This window comes from Pomacea canaliculata, linkage group LG3 (genome assembly GCF_003073045.1).
Source record: "Pomacea canaliculata isolate SZHN2017 linkage group LG3, ASM307304v1, whole genome shotgun sequence".
Classification (NCBI taxonomy): Eukaryota; Metazoa; Mollusca; class Gastropoda; order Architaenioglossa; family Ampullariidae; genus Pomacea; species Pomacea canaliculata.
Window position 1 is genome coordinate 4,652,689 of NC_037592.1, and position 18,076 is coordinate 4,670,764.

Here is an 18,076-nt window from a genome sequence, read left to right on the forward strand (position 1 = left end):
TTATAACTCGAGGTCCTGATTTCTCTTGAAAGTCGAAAGACTGAAAAAAAAAAAAAAATTTAATTTGTTGGTTGTAAACATGAAGAAATGTGCTAACGCTTCTGATGTTAACCATCTAGAATTTGAGGTCCTGATTTCTCTTGAAAGTCGAAAGACTGAAAAAAAAAAAATTTAATTTGTTGGTTGTAAACATGAAGAAATGTGTTAACGCTTCTGATGCTAACCATCTAGAATTGGAGGTCCTAATCTCTCTTGAACATCGAAAGTAAGTCGTTTCCTCACTGTAAGTCGTTTCATCGCTGTAAGTAAAACTAGAACTTCCTTCTGTATTGTCCTGCTGCAAATAATTAAAAAAAGTTTTAATTAATGTGTCTAGGCATGCATCTCTTCATCATTTAAAGTAGAGGTTGAAAACATGAAGAAATATGTCAGTGCTTCATAAGCTGAAGTTCTATAACTCGAGGTCCTGATTTCTCTTGAAAGTCGAAAGACTGAAAAAAAAAAAAAAAAATTTTAATTGTTGGTTGTAAACATGAAGAAATGTAACCTAGAATGCTAACAACATCGAAATTGAGCACATCGTTACTTGCATCGTCTTCTCTTTAAAGAGAGGTTGAAACATGCGAAATATTCAGTGCTTAAAGAAGAACCTGGAAAGTCCGAAAGAACAATTTAATTGTTGGTTGTAAACATGAAGAAATGTGTTAACGCTTCTGATGCTAACCATCTAGAATTGGAGTCCTAATCTTTCTCGCTGAACATCGTAAAGTAAACTTTTCTTGTCGTTTCGAAAGCTGAAGCGATTTCCTTCACTGTAATCTTTCTCATCCTTATACGGTAAAAGACCAGAACATCGAAAGTCGTTTCCTCACATGTAGAGATGGCTGATATGCCTGCTGCCAAGTAAAAAAGGTCCTTTCGAAAGACTTAATTTGTTGGTTGTAATCATGAGAAAATGTGTTATGCTAACCCATCTAGAATTGGAGGTCCTATCGCTCTTGAACATCGTAAGTAAGTCGTTTCCTCACTGTACGAGTGTTTATCGCTGTAAGTATGTAAACAGTATCTTCTGTATGTGCCTGCTGCAAATAATTAAAAAAAGTTTTAATTAATGTGTTAAGCATCATCTCTTCATCATTTAAAGTAGAGGTTTGAACATGAAATAATATGTCAGTGCTTCATAAGCTGAAGCTCTATAACTCGAGGTCCTGATTTCTCTTGAAAGTCGAAAGACTGAAAAAAAAAAAATTTAATTTGTTGGTTGTAAACATGAAGAAATGTGTTAACGCTTCTGATGCTAACCATCTAGAATTGGAGGTCCTAATCTCTCTTGAACATCGAAAGACTGTAAGTCGTTTCATCGCTGTAAGTAAAACTAGAACTTCCTTCTGTATTGTCCTGCTGCAAATAATTAAAAAAAGTTTTAATTAATGTGTCTAGGAATCATATGAAAAAAAAAAAAATTTAAATTTTGTTGGTTGTAAAGAAGAATGTGCTCTTCTTAATCAATTTAAGTAAAGAGGTTGAAAACATGAAAAACAAGAAATAATGACTAGTGCCTTCATAAGACTGAAGTTCTCTAAACTCGAGTCCTGAACTTTTCTCTTGAAAGTCGAAAGACTGAAAAAAAAAAAAATTTAATTTGTTGGTTGTAACACATGAAGAATGTCTAACGCTTCTGATGCTAACCATCTAGAATTTGAGGTCCTGATTTCTATTGAAGTCGAAAGACTGAAAAAAAAAATTAATTTGTTTGGTTGTAAAAATGAAGAAATGTGTTATACGCTTCTGATGCGTAACCATGTAGAATTGGAGGTCTAATCTCTCTTGAAGTTCATCGAAAGTAAGTCTTTCTCAAGCTGTAAGTCGGTTCTCCATCGCTGTAAAGTAAAACTAGAAATTCCTTCTGTATATGTTCCTGGGCTGCAAATAATAAAAAAAGTTTTAATTAATGTCTAGGCAATGACTCTTCATCATTTAAAGTAGAGGTTGAAAACATGAAGAAATATGTCAGTGCTTCATAAGCTGAAGTTCTATAACTCGAGGTCCTGATTTCTCTTGAAAATCGAAAGACTGAAAAAAAAAAAAATTTAATTTGTTGGTTGTAAACATGAAGAAATGTGCTAACGCTTCTGATGCTAACCATCTAGAATTTGAGGTCCTGATTTCTCTTGAAAGTCGAAAGACTGGAAAAAAAAAAAATTTAATTTGTTGGTTGTAAACATGAAGAAATGTGCTAACGCTTCTGATGCTAACCATCTAGAATTGGAGGTCCTAATCTCTCTTGAACATCGAAAGTAAGTCGTTTCCTCACTGTAAGTCGTTTCATCGCTGTAAGTAAAACTAGAACTTCCTTCTGTATTGTCCTGCTGCAAATAATTAAAAAAAGTTTTAATTAATGTGTCTAGGCATGCATCTCTTCATCATTTAAAGTAGAGGTTGAAAACATGAAGAAATATGTCAGTGCTTCATAAGCTGAAGCTCTATAACTCGAGGTCCTGATTTCTCTTGAAAGTCGAAAGACTGAAAAAAAAAAAAAATTTAATTTGTTGGTTGTAAACATGAAGAAATGTGTTAACGCTTCTGATGCTAACCATCTAGAATTGGAGGTCCTAATCTCTCTTGAACATCGAAAGTAAGTCGTTCCTCACTGTAATCGTCATCGCTGTAAGTAAAACTAGAACTTCCTTCTGATTGTCTGCTGCAATAATTAAAAAAAAGTTTTAATTAATGTGTCTAGGCATGTCATCTTTCATCATTTAAAGTAGAGTTGAAAACATGAGAATATGTCAGTGCTTTCATAAGCTGAAGTTCTATAACTCGAGTCCTTGATTTCTCTTTGAAAGTCGAAAGACTGAAAAAAAAAAAAAAATTTAATTTGTTGGTTGTAAACATGAAGAAATGTGCTAACGCTTCTGATGCTAACCATCTAGAATTTGAGGTCCTGATTTCTCTTGAAAGTCGAAAGACTGGAAAAAAAAAAAAAATTAATTTGTTTGGTTGTAAACATGAAGAAATGTGTTAACGCTTCTATGACGTTAACCATCTAGAATTGGAGGTCCTAATCTCTCTTGAACATCGAAAGTAAGTCGTTTCCTCACTGTAAGTGTTTCATCGCTGTAAGTAAAACTAGAACTTTTCTGTATTGTCCTGCTGCAAATAATTAAAAAAGAGTTTTAATTAATGTGTTAGCATGACATCTCTTCATCATTTAAAGTAGAGGTTGAAAACATGAGAAATATGTGTCAGTGCTTCATAAGCTGAAGTTCTATAACTCGAGGTCCTGATTTCTCTTGAAAGTCGAAAGACTGAAAAAAAAAAAAAAAATTTAATTTGTTGGTTTGTAACATGAGAAAATGTGCTAACGCTTCTGATGCTAACCGATTAGAATTTGAGGTCCTGATTTCTCTTGAACATCGAAAGTAAGTCGTTTCATCGCTGTAAGTCGTTTCATCGCTGTAAGTAAAACTAGAACTTCCTTCTGTATTGTCCTGCTTCAAATAATTAAAAAGGCCCCGGTGGCGCAATGGTTAGCGCCTGTCACCAATACAGTGAAGGTTTGGCTGCCTGAGTTCATTTCTTCGTCTCGCATGCTGTTCTTCTCTGCACGTGGCATCTGTTTACAGGGCTGGCCGCCCCCCCCAAGGACGTCCCAAGCCCGGCTGAAAAAGGCAGGAGGGTGGCCGTGGGGCCAGCACCCCACCCCATAAAACAAATCCTTGCTACCAAAACATCGACAACAGTTAAGACTGTAGTCGATGGCCTATGCCCCAGGAGGGGCGAAGGGCCTAAAAAAAAAAAATAATAATAATAATTAAAAAAAGTTTTAATTAATGTGTCTAGGCATGCATCTCTTCATCATTTAAAGTAGAGGTTGAAAACATGAAGAAATATGTCAGTGCTTCATAAGCTGAAGCTCTATAACTCGAGGTCCTGATTTCTCTTGAAAGTCGAAGACTGAAAAAAAAAATAATTTAATTTGTTGGTTGTAAACATGAAGAAATGTGTTAACCGCTTCTGATGCACTAACCATCTAGAATTGGAGGTCCTAATCTCTTTGAACATCGAAAGTAAAGTCGTTTCATCACTGTAGTCGTTTCATCGCTGTAAGTTAAAACTAGAACTTCCTTCTGTATTGTCCTGCTGCAAATAATAAAAAAGTTTTTAATTAATGTGTCTAGGCATGCATCTCTTCATCATTTAAAGTAGAGGTTGAAACATGAAGAAATATGTCAGTGCTTCAAAGCTGAATTCTATAAACTCGAGTCCTGATTTCTCTTGAAGTCGAAGACTGAAAAAAAAAAAAAATTTAATTTGTTGGTTGTAAACATGAAGAAATGTGCTAACGCTTCTGATGCTAACCATCTAGAATTTGAGGTCCTGATTTCTCTTGAACATCGAAAGTAAGTCGTTTCATCGCTGTAAGTCGTTTCATCGCTGTAAGTAAAACTAGAACTTCCTTCTGTATTGTCCTGCTTCAAATAATTAAAAAGGCGGCCCGGTGGCGCAATGGTTAGCGCCTGTCACCAATACAGTGAAGGTTGGCTGCCCTGAGTTCATTTCTCGTCTCGGGCATGCTGTTCTTTCTCTGCACGTGGCATCTGTTTACAGGGCTGGCCGCCCCCGCCAAGGACGGTCCCAAGCCCGGCTGAAAAAGGAGGAGGGTTTGGCCGTGGGGCAGCACCCCACCCCATAAAACAAATCCTGCTACCAAACAATCGACAACAGTTAAGACTTAGTCGATGGCCTATGCCCCAGGAGGGGCGAAGGGCCTAAAAAAAAAAAATAATAATATAATTAAAAAAAGTTTTAATTAATGTGTCCATGCATCTCCTTCATCATTTAAAGTAGAGGTTGAAAACATGAAGGAATATGTCATGCTTCATAAGCTGAAGCTCTATAACTCGAGGTCCTGATTTCTCTTGAAAGTCGAAAGACTGAAAAAAAAAAAATAATTTAATTGTGGTTGTAACATGAAGAATGTGTTAGACGCTTCTGATGCTAACCATCTAGAATTGGAGGTCTAATTCTCTTGAACATCGAAAGTAAGTCGTTTCATCACTGTAAGTCGTTTCATCGCTGTAAGTAAAACTAGAACTTCCTTCTGTATTGTCCTGCTGCAAATAATTAAAAAAAGTTTTAATTAATGTGTCTAGGCATGCATCTCTTCATCATTTAAAGTAGAGGTTGAAAACATGAAGAAATATGTCAGTGCTTCATAAGCTGAAGTTCTATAACTCGAGGTCCTGATTTCTCTTGAAAGTCGAAAGACTGAGAAAAAAAAAAAAATTTAATTTGTTGGTTGTAAACATGAAGAAATGTGTTAACGCTTCTGATGCTAACCATCTAGAATTTGAGGTCCTGATTTCTCTTGAAAGTCGAAAGACTGGAAAAAAAAAATTTAATTTGTTGGTTGTAAACATGAAGAAATGTGTTAACGCTTCTGATGCTAACCATCTAGAATTTGAGGTCCTAATCTCTCTTGAAAGTCGAAAGACTGTTCGTATCATCGCTGTAAGTAAAACTAGAACTTCCTGCTGTATTGTCCTGCTGCAAATAATTAAAAAAAGTTTTAATTAATGTGTCTAGGCATGCATCTCTTCATCATTTAAAGTAGAGGTTGAACATGAAGAAATATGTCAGTGCTTCATAAGCTGAAGTTCTATAACTCGAGGTCCTGATTTCTCTTGAAAGTCGAAAGACTGAAAAAAAAAAAAATTTAATTTGTTGGTTGTAAACATGAATAAATGTGCTAACGCTTCTGATGCTAACCATCTAGAATTTGAGGTCCTAATCTCTCTTGAAAGTCGAAAGACTGAAAAAAAAGAAGATGCAAAAAGACTTAATAATTTATGTCATCAATACAGGCATTCTGAAAATGTCTGTTAAAAAGTTAAAAAAATGTTCTGTATTGTACGTACTGTTCGTATCATTGCTGTAATTAAAACTTGAACTTCCTTCTGTGTTGTCCTGCTGCAAATAATTAAAAAAAGTTTTAATTAATGTGTCTAGGCATGCATATTTTTTGTTGGGGGGAAGGGGGTTACATTAAATTAACTTAACCTAAACCTAAAGAAAAATTGTTCCACTAGGCTTGTACTTACTTTAAATGCTACACCCAAGCACTCAAAGTAAACATGGCAGTCATGTTTTACAGGGTAAATAAAATCAGAAGAGGGACTTACTTGTGACGTGTTTTTTTTCTTGTCTGATGCTGTTTTGAAAAAAAAAACAAGCAGAAAAAAGTCATTTCAAAATTATAAAACATTAGATCTGAGACATTTAAGAATCTTTTTTCCCCAAGTTCATTTTGAATTAAATTAATTAATAAATAATATATTTACTTTAGTTACATAAAAGTTCTGTATTGTACTTGCAGCTCGAACCGGGTAGGGGTATTTTCGTAAAGTCTTAATTAATGTTTCTAGGCATGCATGTGTGTGTTGGGGAACATTAAATTAACTTAACCTGATCCTAAAGAAAGATTGCTGCTTTATACTGACCAGAAGCCAAGCTTCTATTTTTTTTAAAAAAGACATTATAAATATGCATATTTCAACCTATTAGTATAAGAATACCTATATAACAATGATTTGAGAGTGAGTCAAGGGGGCGTAACTAAGATATTGTAATAGAAAATAAGATTAACCAAATAAAGGCACTTACATCCGATTTACTCTTCTTCTTTTGATGTGTCTGTTGGTGACTGCAAATAATTTAAAAAAGTCTTAGGCATGCATATTTTGGGGGTGTATATTAAATTAACTTAAACTGATCCTAAAGAAAAATTGCTGCACTTGGCTTTTACTTTAAGCTTACCAGAAGCCAATTTTTTTTTTTAAAAAAAAAGAAAGACATTATACATGTAAATATTTCAACATGAGGGACTTACGGTTAGGGCCCTTTTGTTGGCTTCTTTTGATTCCATTTTTTTTTTATTTGAAAAAAAAAAACGAGAAAAAAGTCATTTCAAAATTATAAAACATTACATCTGAAACATTTAAGAATTTTTTCTCCCTTCAAGGTCATTTTGAAATCTATAATATCATAGCTAATTAAAGATTTTGTCATTTTATTTTGAACATATTAACATCGGGTTTTCTCTCCAGTTTTACTCCAAAGTGAAAATAACATCCAGAACTATTTTCTAAAGATCTGATGTTTAACTTTTGGTGAGTTTGTTGAAGAATAAAAAGAGCGTGATCCTGATGCTAGATGGAATGAGTTGAAACTGTCAAGCATAAGTCCATTAATTTTTTTTCTTTAAAACACTTTCGCCCATTGACGAAAGATTCAAGGATATTCCGCAGGCAGCACATCGCGCACAATGTTTATCTTTTGAAAATTCTGGATCGATCAATGATTTAACCTAGGACAAAAAATTAACTTATCTTTAAAAACAAGCAAACCAAAAAAATTGAGTTTTTATTTCTCTCCCTCTGATTCATGCTCTTCTTGCTATCACAAACCGTCATTTGATCACCTATATAGACAGACCTATAAGGGGAAAAACTGTCTACAGTTGTAGCCATGCACACCTTTAATATAAGCTGATTTATTTCAGCATGATTATAGCAGTGTATGTGAAGAAATAAGAATCGCAATAAGAGTTCCAAATAAAGCACGTGGGCAAAATGTTTCTCATTGTGTATGTCTGCATGCGTGAAAATTCTGGAAAGGTGACGAAGCAAAGACCATTAACTGACGATACACGATGGTAAATAAATGTTATGATGCTTTCTTTATAAGATAAGAAATTACTGTACAGAGCAAAACGATATGATAAAGTAGCCTTTCACTTTCGGTTATGACATGCAACAAGTGTCCAATCAAAACATTTAAAATGGCGTCAGCTGCTAAGCAACGCAACGTTCAACAACTCTGATATGATCAGACGTCCGGTTAAATCGTTAGTTGAAAGCGTACAAAGACGTGATATTAAAGTGCTAGTAAAACGAAGGAATATGAAAGAACTCAAGACTCCACTTTCTGAAAGAAAGGAGAATCAGGGAAGACATTAAGATATTTATAAAATATTTCACGAATACGACGACATATATTGGTATGCATGTATTGTTGTCCTTACCACAAACTAACATTAATAAAAATTCAAAAGGAAGCAATTTTATCAGACACTGTAGTAACTTGTGACAAGAAGAAATGTTCCATTCATGAACGTGTATTTATTAGTTCGTGGGCGACTTCTGTGTGGAGAAGATAACTCTCGGTGGAAATTGCTACTTCCTTTTGTGGCATCGTTTGAGAGAAAGAAAGGTTAGTCAATTTGATCCTGCTGAAATCAGCTCATCTAACACATAAAAACCTCCGTTGACAGTCATCATGTGGGGAAGGATAGGGGAGAGAGATGATAGGTGTGCAAATATCATTATATCAGCCAAGAATCTTTGAGCTGGAGAAATGCACAATGCTGCTTGATATGAGCTCACATCAGATGGTGAATGTGTCAGGTATCTACGAAATAGAGAATCTGGACGAATACACGGGACTCAAGTGTCTGTGGCTGGAGCACAATGGTATCAGGTTCATTGAGAACCTACAGCACCAGAAGGAACTGCACTGCCTGTACTTGCAGCACAACCTCATTGAGCATCAGGAGAATCTGGAACCACTGGAGAAGCTTGATACTCTTAATGTCTGCAACAACCAGATTTCACAGATTGAAAACATAGGTATGTGTTTATTAACTGAAGCATTTTCCTCGAATGATATGCTCCATAAATGATTATTATAAGGGGAATGAAAAGCAAGGTATGGTTGTAACATTTGAAAGCAGGCAGTAGATTATTGTTATTGCCTGGATTTAAACCATTTTGTCTTGTTTGATAAGCTGATGAATCAGTTCAAAGTTATTGGTTCCTGGAGATTTTCATTGAAACCAGAAGATTCCTTTAAATATAACTTTTCCAGCCTCACAATACCAGCAAAATTTGTCAACTTCCTGCTTTGTATGGTTAGGATATTCCCTCCTAGTATTCCTAAATCAACCTCCACCATACCAACCTCTACCTAAAAACCCAAACCCAACCAATTATAATTTACAATTAGTCAAGCATTTCCTCAGTTTCACATATACATAACACACTGATAAATGAAGAGTGTTTTCAGTGCCATATAAGATTATAAAGTCTGCCACTGAAGTGTCTGAGTAATAGTATTATGTATGTCCATACTGTGCACAAGTCTTTATCATACTTCATAAAACTGGTTTCTAGGATTGAAGTCCTAATGATGCAATTAAGAAAAATCTTTAGTATAGGTGTAAGGAACTTGAGTATAGGTGTATATAGTATATAGTGTATAGTTAGTATAGTAGAGGCCCTCGAGATATGGTGGCTGAAGTGGTGAGCACATGTTGCAGCGTGTTTAAAGGTTCTGCACACCCTCCAGATCTCCCACAACAAACTTCAGACAGTACAAGATATCGAGCATTTAAAGTACTGTGATGAACTTGGTGTACTGGACCTTTCGTACAACAGACTGGATGACCCAGGCGTCTTGGATGTCTTTGAACAGATGAAGAATCTGGTGAGCTGTAAAAAATTCGTCTTTTCTCTGAACTTGTTGGCCTTGGTTTGATCTTGTTTGGGATTATGGAAACTGATTTGTGCCATTTGACTTAGAAGACCATTACAGTTTGGCTGCTGAATCTGTCCACTGGGACTCTTACTGTTCCCATGGAGTGTGATGGATCTATGTATGTGTATCAATGCATGCAAGCATGTGTGGAATATTGCACTGTACATTTTGTCAGGGAGAAAAGAATCTGACTTCACACACAGGATAATTATCATGAGTTAATAACCCTATTCTGCAATTATACTATGGATGGTTGTTCTTTTCAAAATTGTAGTCATTTATTTATTTGTCCCTTGACTGGTATTGGTCATTAAGGGGAACATGGATAAATGTAGCAGCTGACATGGCCCATCACTCACACCTGTCTTGGGTGATAGTCACGTGTTCAGCACATTGTAAGAATTTTTAAAGGATGGCAGAGGTGTCTGTGTTAAACACATGTGACTGCTATGGCCCCACTGCCATGTGGGCAATCTTGGGAAAGAGAAAGGCTAAGGGAGTGAACCCCTACAAAAATTATACACTTCTTACAGTGTTTGTGCTGAATAATAATAATATGATGATGATTCATACTGTGCTTTACCCTTCCATCAAAGACAGGAGGAAAGCACTCTACAAGAATAAAAACAGAAATAATAATGATAATAATGGAAGCTGAAAGAAAAGTGCTCATTACAGGCTCTGTCAGACTAGCCCCTTATGTCGAGAAGGTGAATGCCATCAGTTTGGATGTGGACTGCAGCCTGCCATTGCATAGAATACATGACAAACCAATGAAGTTTTCTTCTGAAAATAGCTGAAATTTATGAGGTTTGCACTGAAGCTCAATTCAGTCTTTGGTGCAGTGGCCTGGCAGAAATATTGCTACATCAGCATAGCTCTTGTTAAAGCATCATGTCAATGGTTGATATGTCTTCTTGTTCCTATTTACCTTAAGTGGAGCATAATTTTTTCCTCTCTTGTATAGGTGATCAATATTTTGGTAGATGATTTCAGAGAACTGATGAAAGGCACAAACATCGAAGGTTGGTCTTTTTGCTTACCTGTGTAGACTTTTTTTACGTCTGTGTCATCCGCAGAAAAAGCTCTAGATACCCGAGAGAATGTAAATGCAAAGCCTATGGTCAGCACACAACAGACGGTTGGAAAATAAGTATTTCCATCCGAAATACATTTATTTAAAATAACTAGATACATTTTACATTTCTGATTTAGTTTTTGTTACAGGTGGTGAATCATTTACGCTGGTTCCTCCAGAAGTCTTTCATGATAGGGGAGAGTAATAAAATAATAATATTGACATATATAGGAGGTGAAATATAGAACACTCCAGTTCAATCTTCTAATTCAACAATGGAAATGCTTTTGTTAGAAGTATATGCAGATTTATTATTTTCATGCATAACAAACAACAATGAATTGAACATTTCAGATGATGATGTTTTCAAATGGGAAATTTTAAAAATGTACTTTATATCACAGATATTCCTGATGGTATTTTTGAATAAAACATGAAATATTAAGGAAAAGCCACCAAGGTTTTTGTACTTTAGAGAGGGCAGCTACATATAATTTTCCACAGCTGGCTTAAAATTATAAATTGTTTAATTCAAATGCCAAACACAGACTATGACATAATTTGGGAGATGTACACAGCAGGTTTGTCTTTACATCCACAGTCAGTTTGGACATTTAACAAGTTTTAACTACAAGTCTAATACATGTTACAGTACCAGTGTTCTACAGTTAAGATTCCAGTAGACACTCAGCTTCTGAATGACATGGATTTGCAGTGTCTACATTCTTAAACAGTTGCAAATAAGATGTTATGAAGTTCTCAATTGGCTACACCTGAGTCCAGTGAAAAGTGCTAAATATTAACTCTAAAGAGAGAAACATGCCCTTCACAAGCCTATTAGCAGCATGTAGTAAATATCAACATAACTGCTTTTTACTAGTTACTTGGCATCACAAAGAATAACAAGCAACACAATAATCTATTTATAGAGAAACCTTACACAGAAGAGTAATTCAAGCAATACCTTTACATAACCTAATGCAATGGTAAGTACTCAGTGCTCCCAAGTAGAAGTGTCATGAATCAATTGTTCTAAGAAACATTTCTTTCGTGCAGCATCAAGACCACACAGAGAGCCACACAGCAATATTCAAAGCCATCAAAGCGGCTTAGGCCTAGACAGCTGCACATATCTGAAAAAATCTTTTTGACTGTCAGATAAAACACACCAGGTGATGTACCAAGCAGCCAGAATTCCATCCGTCAACTGGGTCACCCGAAGAAAGCAAAATACCTGATGATACAAAAGAATGTACAACAAAGATAAGAGAACGAAAAACTTTGTAGCTCCTGGACAGTGAACTTGAATCTTGTTAAAAAAGAATTGCAATTCATGGAAATCAAAATAAATCTGGCACAGGCTGAGGTAACAAATACTAGACAGAAAAACAGATGGAAAATGAATTGGTAATGCCAGCTGCTGAAAGTGTTCACCAACTGATTGGGGTGGATGTTGCTATTCAGCCAAAGTCAAATTGAATAATAATGTGAACATTCAGTTAGAAATTATGACAGCACTATGGAACACCTGATGATTTTTGCTGCTTTGGCAGGGATGTATCTGAAGTCACACAATATATTCTGAAGCATATGATATTAAAGGGGAGGAGTTCTTTTCCTTGTCTGCATTTAAAAAAAGGGAAACTAAGCCAGTCCCTCAGCGGGTAGCCACTGTCTCCCATATTCATCCCATGTCAATGCCACTACAACTTGCATTGTGCTTGTAGCATAAAATTGTAATGCCGCCATCACCTGCAAAAGACATAGGAAATATTATTGACCTCAATGATTTAAATATTTTAATATTCACATCTAAACAAAACTGTCCATTTTTAGTTAAAAAGGACGATGTGAACATTAACCTATTATGATTATCTATCTCTTGAGCCACATGTTTACAACTTGAGACATACTGCAAGGAACTGCCTGTCAAATTGATAAACATGTATTAAATCAAACTATATAAGAGATTCTGGGTGCTCTGCTACTTTATTCTGTGTTGTTTTACTTAAATACACTGCCATCAATTTTTTTAATAATGTTTACATACTCTAAAACAACACTTGGAGCACAGTGGATGGGCCAGAATTGTGCGTCTGCTCATATGAGCCAAGTATAGCAAACTGAATTTTTTTGGATTATTGCTGTCACCAGAGTGAAAGTAGAAAATGTTCATTACTTTTATTGCAAAGTTCAAGTATTTTCCTTTCCAAATATGTATAATTTTTGTGGTCTCATGTTTACCTGAGAGCAGCAATAATAACAACAAACATCACCCACTGTCGTCAACACCATCTTAAGTTATACGCCATTGTTTTAACTTTTATTATGTAATTATATTTTGAAGTCATTCTAACATTATTAAATATTTTTAACGTAATGCTGTCAATTACACTTATTAATTATATATTTATGTAGTGGCGGTGACTATAGTCTTACCTGCAACAAAGGCGGAATAGATCGGCCTTTTCGTTGAAAATGATGGTCGAAATCATTTTCCAGTAAGTTATGTTCGCTCCACGTAATCAAAAACGATGAAACAAATCGACGTCATACATTTCAAATGGATTTGATGGATCCCTGAAGTAGTGAAAAATCTGTATCTTGTCAATGGTATACACAGAGCAACTCAGTAAACAACACGATCAAGCGCCACTGTTACTACGACAGCCGCCGTGCGGTCATGGTAAGCAGCGTGTCGCGGCTAAGCAAGGAGTTAAGCCAGTGGGGGACCAGTCTTAAATTTTAAGACTAAGACCGCTTGCTTAGCGAGTTGAGACCGCCCATGCACCGCGCTTAGCAGGCGTCTTAGGCTTAGACAGCGTGCTTGGCTTAACTGCGGTCTTAACTCGAGTTAAGACCGCCTATGCACCGAAGCCTAGGTCCCTGGCAGAAGGCCATGACCAGACAGTGCGGGGTGGGGGCATAGGAACGACCGATGACTGCTGCTAATGGCATATTTATCGGACATATTTGAGAAGCTGAACGTTGTGAATACTTCTCAGCAAGGGAAAGACACCACCATATTACAAACAATTGACAAGATGAATGCTTTCGTCCGAAAAATTTCGTTGTGGACGCAAAATATACGCCAAGAAAATATTTTTGATGTTTCCTTGCAGATACGAACTTTGTTCTTCCGTTGTTGATTTCCTCGACGCGGCGTTCGAGGTTAGCTAAGGCTCCCCTCCTCTTCCACCGACCGAGCTGGCTAAGAGGGGTCGCGGACGTACCGGTGTTCGTCGGGGGGGGGGGGTAGGCACAAGTAAAAGGTTGAGAACCGCTGGTATACGCTGATCGAGTGTCAAAAACACTTTACTACTGTTCCTTCAATGTTGGATCCATGTTCAAACACTGAAACCACGAACTAATATCCCTGGACTGCTGGCAGACGATTTTGTTCCCAGTTAACTGCTAAGACGAGGCATAAGACGACATAGCTTCCGTTTATTCACATTTCAGATTAACTGTTAAAACGAAGCGTTAGACGACATCTTCTGGTTTATTCGCATTCTTTGTTACGGCTCTCCAAGCTAACAGCGGATCACTTCGCAAGAGGCCAAGATCGAGTGAGTCTCGGCATACAGACATCAGTCCATAAATACAAATCCACGCTGAAACGAACTGGAGAAAATTTCTCTGCAGGTGACATAAGAAGTTAGACTACAACACGTCTTTAATTACAGAGCCAGCATGTTGACATTTCTGTAGTATGTGATAGCGAAGGCGCGAAAGAGAAATACAGTACAGGCTTTACTATTTCAGAATAGAATAATACAAATATTAATTGCGACGGTCAGCCATGTAGTACAGCAATGTTAGACCTATATATATATATTGGACTGAAATGGGCGATCGTCTGGCAGTGTAAACTGGTACAAAATGGAAGCGCAAATGATCACAATATTGGTATTAAATTGGCGATCAATGCAAGATTTGACGGTGGTGAAATTTATGTTACCGTCCGGTAGAATACAGACCAATATGTGAACTGTGGATAGAGTCCTTATTAGAGTGACATTGGATTGAAGTTAGCTACCGTGTCTATCAATGTCTCCCCCAACGACAAGTACCAGTCAAGGGACAACTGACTGGATTGAACATCAGTTTGAAGTTGGATTCAATGTTAACAAAATCTTGGTGCCATGTTGTCCCAGTATATGCATTCATCTGTGTCATGACTTGCTATATACCCGGCACAGGATTTGTTTATTAGCGCTTCTGGCACTAGTATCAAGTATACGCCAGTGAACCATTGTCACCTATCACAACCAATCAGTGGATAGAACAAAATGACATACTCCACGCCAAACGACAGCGTCTACAGACAACACGAGCACAATCCGCAGACCAAACATCAAACATGTCATACAAGCCGGTATACACTCCCTGGAAAATATAGTTCTAGTCAAGCGAATAAACACCACTCAGGTTGTGTTCAAGAACAGTGGCGTAGGAACCAGGGGGGCAGCGGGGGCAGCCGCCCCCCCAAGGAAAATACAGGGGGGGCAGGAATATCCTTTTGCCCCCCCAATATTTGAGACGTAATTCCTCACAAAGAGCAAAGAACTGAAGAAAGGTAGGGAACGTAGAGAGGAGACGGTCATCACCGTCACAAAAGCGGGCCCTGAGGCAAGTGGAGGCCCTAACACCTCTGACGATCAGATCGGGGACAGTCGTTGGTCTTGTTTGCCATGCTAATTGCAGGCTGTGTTGAAGCCTGAGCGAAGAAAGCAGCCGGACAGTACATCGGTACATCGAGTGTCGTCTCCTCCCCCCTCCCCATAATGCGACGCCTTTTCTTTGGCGGTTTTCGTTTGACCAACATAAAACATCCCCACCCACTCACTGTCACCACGGTGTGTGACCGAGTGTGACTGCGTGGCCTGTGCATGCGCGCATGTGTGCATAGGTGTGTGCGCGCTGGTGTATATGTGCAGAGCTGGAATGTTGATCGTTGCTGTCACGGGGGTTTGGTGTTTTCTTGTTTAGGTATACTGTTTGGTAGTGTATTTTGTAATAGAGGTACTGGAAGAGCTGACCAGTAGGTAACATGGGAGACGGGGGGATTGCTCTTGTCCGGAAGGGTTAGTGAGAAAGATGTTAAGCGAGATCGATAAGCTTTTAAAACTGTATCATACTATCCCAGTTACCACGGCAACTGCAGAACGCAGTTTTTCTGCCTTAAAACGAACAAAAACATACCTGAAAAGTTCCATGACACAAACGCGCTTGAATAACTGTCTCATTATGCATGTATTTAAAGAGAGGGTTGATCTGCTTAATCTGGACGAGATTGCAATGGAGTTCATTAATAGAAATCACCGAGGACGCAGTTTTTTTAGCACACTGACTTGCCAACCTTGATTAATATGATTTCTATGATTATAACGTTTATCACATTTCTTGTGAATGCGTTAGCCGGGGAGTCATTCTTTAATTTGTTTTTTCTTATTTAATGCTGCTTTGCCTTTTAACAATAAAGCAGCGTGTTGTGATGCTACCACTGTGTACGTGCGTGCGTGCAGTACCCCCCCCCCCATCCTTTTTTACGTAATGTGCGAGTGCGAACGCCGTTCACTGTCAACAGGGAGTTTGCCCCCCAAAGCCGAACATCTTCCTACGCCACTGAAGAAGCGAGTTTTTTTTTTGGGGGGGGGGGGGGGCGGGGGCTCAGAAAATGAAACCGATGATTTTGGAATACAGCCCTACAGATTTGAACTTTATTTAGAAGGCGCACAAGATCAAGCTCAAGCTTCGATGGTGTTAAAAAATTAAATTTAAAGGTCCAAACGAATTCACTCCACAGGCAGCTTGCTGAGTAAATCTTCACAAAATGTAATGGGTAACAGTCACAGTCTACACTGTATTATTATTGATTTTATTTGATTCTCTACTAAGATTAAGTGGGCGCATGTGAGTTAATTTTTCCACGTGTATTACTGTTAATAAAATATAAACTCATTTCAAATGTGGGATTATCTAAGATAATGTTTTGTGTGAGCTTCTGGGAATTTTGGTTCCAGTTTTGAGCCACGTCAGGCATACAGGTAAGTGATCGCCACAGCCTGTCGGGGTTACACAGACTTGTCGTGTTGGTTACTAACATAGGTCAATAAGTGTATGTGACGTGTTAGTGACCTTTGTTGAAGTGGTAACGGTAAAAGTCTCGGTCCGAAGATCCGCAAGTCAACGGGAACTGTCGTGTGGCAGCGGAAGTTTAAATATTTATCTGTTCCTTCCACCCAAGACCATCTGCATGTGCGTTTCATCCGGGCAGCCATGGACTTCAACTATACTTACTCTTTAGTGTTGGGTTCAAATTACAAGTGTTGTACGCGCTCTACCTGCTTGAGCTCATCTAGCTATTGTTTACTACATCAAGAGCATTCAAACCACTTGTATCCCCACTACATAGAACGAACACGAGTTGTGGTTGTGACAGGAGGCACAATGCGCTGGATGGAGCTGGAGTAGTGAGCTTCAGGGACAGTTTGTTAGTTGCTTTGTTTGTTTGTTGCATCGCAACCTCCTGTCGCATCTGAGTCTCTTAGTAGGTCAACCTACTAGGTGTGAGGAGGGATGTACTAGACTGGATTTTTTATGGCACCAATTCGGCCACGACGACAGTGAAAGGAACCTAACCATAGACATTGCTGTCTTACCTAAGTCCCAGAGTTGACAATCATGAATACTTACTGGTCTTCAATAAGTTGAGTCTGGGTTTAGTAGGAAAGTGCTTCTACCCTGAGGTGATTTCGTGCTATGGGGAAGGGGTAAAGAAACCGGAGTACCCGGAGAAAACTCTTGACGATTAGCCCTGCTAACAGGTGTCACATACAGAAAGTGTGTCTGATAGAGGACCTCTCCGTGCAATGGTGATAGACGAGTGTCTTCATCACTACGCTACCGAATGTCCCTCTCCAATAAGTGCTTTTATAAGACCATATCTTATAGTAGCCTTTCCAAATGAGGTAGACAGGCAATTTATTTTCATCAATATCCTTCACCAAATCGGCGGACATTTGTCCTACATTTTCTGTATGTATGAGTGTGAGCGCGCACGTGCCGCATCTGGGAGATGTGCATGAGTGTCCTTTCTTGTAACGTGAGATTTTCTCCAGAACATCGGCATTCAAATCCAGAACCACAACGTTTGCACAGGTTGTGTTGAGGTATCGGTTCTATAAACCTTCAATAGTTTCGGCGGTATAAATAAATGATAATAATAAATGCAACATTTGTACAGCGCATACTCACACTCCTAAGGAGCATGACTGTCTGTAAAGTCCATTGAGCTTGCCTCCATGTGGGAAATGCACTATAAAAATCCTATTATTATTATTTGTGCATGCACACAGACGTCCACATGAGAGAGAGAGAGTGAGGAAAAGATGAAAA

General features: G+C 37.8%; 1 protein-coding gene and 1 long non-coding RNA gene across 3 annotated transcripts in view; one reads left to right on the plus strand and one right to left on the minus strand.

Moving 5' to 3' along the window:
* Nucleotides 1-18,076, minus strand: part of LOC112558643 (cysteine--tRNA ligase, cytoplasmic-like) — a 244,072-nt gene that overhangs the window by 14,935 nt on the left and 211,061 nt on the right. The gene's annotated exons all lie outside the window — the stretch shown is intronic.
* On the plus strand, nt 13-2,540 carry LOC112558646. Of its 2 annotated transcripts, none has more exons than XR_003098203.1 (2): nt 13-463; nt 2,159-2,540. It is a non-coding gene; the product is annotated as an uncharacterized LOC112558646 (long non-coding RNA). The 2 variants fall into 2 exon arrangements; XR_003098204.1 differs by lacking the exon at nt 13-463 and adding an exon at nt 1,979-2,045.